Source organism: Pipra filicauda, unplaced genomic scaffold, assembly GCF_003945595.2.
Source record: "Pipra filicauda isolate LSUMZ 115617 unplaced genomic scaffold, ASM394559v2 scaffold1625_size7809_pilon, whole genome shotgun sequence".
Taxonomy (NCBI): Eukaryota; Metazoa; Chordata; class Aves; order Passeriformes; family Pipridae; genus Pipra; species Pipra filicauda.
In genome coordinates this window covers 3,440-6,903 of record NW_024104124.1, presented here as the reverse complement: position 1 = coordinate 6,903, position 3,464 = coordinate 3,440, and the positions used below count along the sequence as shown (strand labels likewise).

Genomic DNA, 3,464 nt, shown 5'->3' with positions numbered 1-3,464 from the left:
GAAGTGCCCCAACCACCCTGTCCTTGGGATTTTTAGGGTCTAGGAGAGCCCAGATCCCCATGTTTCTAGGAGTATGAATGTTCCCAACCCCCCTGTTCCTGGGTTTTTCAGACACCGATGGCACCCAAACCTCTCTTTTCCAATATTTGTGGAGCTGAAAGTGCCCAAATTCCCTGTTCCCCAGATTTTTGAGCTCTAGATGTGCCCAAACCACCTTTCTCCAGTGTTCTTTTTGTCTGGGAGTGCCCAAACTGCCCGTTCCTGGGATTTTCACAGCCCCTCCAGTTCTCACCAATAATCAGGACTGCAGAGAACTGGGAAGCTTTACTGGGATCACTGGGAGCAGCCGGCAGAGGTTTGAATACAAACAAAAGCAGGGCTTGGGGGACACACGACCCCCGCAAAGTGTGGGAGGGGCTGGACTGGGGGGTCCCGGCTGGGCCCGAGGCCACGGGGAGGGGCTGCGGCCGCCGGCGGCTCAGGAGCTCTGTGGGGAGAGAAAAGGGGGTGAGAGCAAAGGGGCTGGGGGGACAGGGGGGGCCCAGAGGCTGTGGGAGAGCAAGGGGGGGGACACGAACCCCATTTGGGGACCCCCCTTTACCTTCTCCCGCAGGTAGAAGCCGAGCCCCAGCGTCAGGAAGACCAAGCCCAAGACGAAGCCCCCGACCCCCACCAGGATCTTGCTGCGGACGGTGTCCGGTGGCATCTCTGGGGGGAGCCGGGGGGGTCAGCACCCCCAAAACCTCCTCCCACGCACCCCCCGGCACCCCACAGAGCCCGGCCCGCTCTCCCCCAGCCCACCCAGGACTCCCTGAAACCTCCTGCCAGTCCCTTCCCAGCCTTTTGCGATCCCATCAAGCCCTTCCCAGCCCCTTTAGGACCCTCCAACCCCCCTCTTATCAGCCCCAGCACCCACCAAACTCCCTCCCAGGTGCTCCCAGTTCCTCCCTTTCTCCCCCGGCCCCCCTGCCAGTGTGCCCCCGGTGCTGGGGGGGCCGGGCCGTACCCCAGTGCCGGCTGAGGGGGTGCTCCAGGCTGACGTGCTCCACCTGGCAGCTGTAGGTGACCCCGCGCCGGGGGGGGATTTCCAGCAGCACCAGCACCTGGCAGCTCCAGTCCCCGCTGGGGACCACGTCGGTGGCCACCACGTGCTCCGGCAGCTCCTGCCCATCCTGGAACCACCTCACCTGCACCGGCGCAGGGTAGAAATCCATCCCGGAGCAGAGCAGGCGGCCGGGGCTGGGCTGGGAGCTCGACGGCACCAGCGAGATGGACACGCTGGGGGGCACTGGGAGGGACGGGGGAGACACTGGGCTGAGCTGGGGGGCACTGGCAGAGACAGGGGAGAGGGCTTGTAGGACATTGGGAGGGATTGGGATGGCACTGGGAGGGACTGGGAATAGACTGCAGTAGAAGGGGATGGGCTGGTGGGTACTGGGGAGAGAGTTGGGAGATGTGGGAGTGAAGTGAGAACGACTGGGAATGGAGTGAGAGGGTCTGAGAGTGCAATGAGAGAGACTGAGAATGACTGGTCTGGACTGGGAAGGAAGCGATGGGGACTGGGAGGCTGAGTCGTGGTGAGGGAACTCTTTGGTTTGGGTCTGCCTGGCAACTGGAGCGTCATCAGAGAGACGCGCTGGGATTGGCTGAGGGGCGTGAGCTCAGTGGCCCCAGCGGGGTGGAGACGCGGGGGGGGCACTGGGAGAGACTGGGATGGAGTCCAAAGAACTGGAAGGGGTCCAAAGACCACGGGAAAGGGCACAGGGAGGGCTGAGGGGTCTGGGGTGATTCCCAGGGAGGGTTTGAGGGGCTCCAGGGTCATTCCCGTGGCAGGGGCTGAGGGGACCCGCTCTGCCCCACGCTCACCTCTGCGATTCACCAGGAACGGGGTGGACCTCCTCGTAGTTGTGCCGGCAGAGCCTGTCCACCTCACCTCGTTTGTACTCCAGCCTTTCTGGGTCACTGTTCCAGTATCTGGCCTGGATCTCCCCATCCGGGGTGTCCCCCACATAGACCCCCACATCGCTGTCGAAGTGCACCAACTGCTCCGGGTTGTGGATGTACCTCAGCACCTACCTCACCCGCTCGGTGCCTTTGATGAAGTGACACTCGTGCTTTACCATCTCCTGGAACACCCCTGTGTGTGCAGGACACGGGTCAGGGCGTGTCCCGTCCCCTCCCCATCATCCCCCAGCCTCCCACAGCAGGGTGGGATCTGAAGGGGACAACACCGGACCCCCCTTTCCCACCCCTTTCTGCTCCACGGACGCCCCAGCACCGGCTCTTGGCTAGGGGGGAACCCCCCCATCAGCCCCCCGGGGACGGACAGGGGGGTTGGGGAACCCCCCACTGCGCAACCAACCCCCAAAACCGCAGGGAACCGCTCCAGGGCTCAAGGGAAACCGAGAGACCCCCATGGCACCCCTCTGTCTGCTCTCCCACACCCCCTCTTTCCCCCCTCTCCCACCCCTTTCCCACCGTCCCCTCAATCCCCAGACTCCCCCGCCCTCACTTTGGGGCTCCCACCCCCCTCCCACTCACTCTGGGCCTTCTGACCCTCCTCCCACTCACTTTCGGGGTTCCCACACCCTGTTTTCTCCCCTCTTTCCCACCCCCCCGCTCACCCGACAGCTCCTCGCCCGCAGCCGGGGGGGCTCCCAGCACCACCAGCACCGCCAGCACGGCCCCAGCTCCCCGCACACGCTCCATGCCCAGCGCCGGACAGCTGCTGACAGCCCCAAACCAGCCGGGCGGCGCCGTTTTGGGGGGTTTGGGGCGCGCTGGGCTTGGCTGAAAAGGTGGCTCCCATCCCCAAAACGTTCCCCCAAACTCCCTCCCAGTTGCCCCCAGGACTCACCAAAGCCCCTCTCAGCCCTCCCAGCACCCACCAACCTCCTTCTCAGACTCTCCATTCCCCACCAGACCCTTTCCCTTGCCCCGCAAACTCCCTCCCAGTTCCCCCCAAGGCCCCCAGAGCCCCTCACCCCCCTCCCAGTGTGCCCCCGGTGCTGGGGGGGCCGGGCCGTACCCCAGTCCTGGCTGAGGGGGTGCTCCAGGCTGACGTGCTCCACCCGGCACCGGGGGGATTTCCAGCATCCCCAGCACCTGGTAGGTCCAGTCCCCGTTGCCTCAAGAGAGCGCGGAGGAGAAGACTCCAGGCCAGGGGAGTGGATGAGATGAGATAAAGAGAGCAGGTCCTTTAGTGGAGCCTCAGGCCAGGGGAACACACACGACGGGCACCCCCAGGCAGTGGCTCTGGGATTTTAGAACAAGGTCCATCCAACCCCAGATCTCTCCACCCCCCACTTCTGCCCCGTTCTGCCCCCGACACACCCCTTTGGGAATTGGGCTTGGGGTCTTTGGGACCCCTTCTTCCTCAACTTCATCTTCTTCGCAGCACCCACAGTTCTTGGAGCTCCTCCCGAGTTCTGGGCTTGAAGGTGGCTGTGTCTGTGGGATGTCTT

At 64.2% G+C, this 3,464-nt stretch overlaps 1 pseudogene; it reads right to left on the bottom strand.

Annotated features, from left to right (window-relative positions):
* Positions 1-452: 452 nt before the first annotated feature.
* On the bottom strand, positions 453-2,709 carry LOC114000545 (annotated as a pseudogene).
* Between the last annotated feature and the right edge of the window lie 755 nt (positions 2,710-3,464).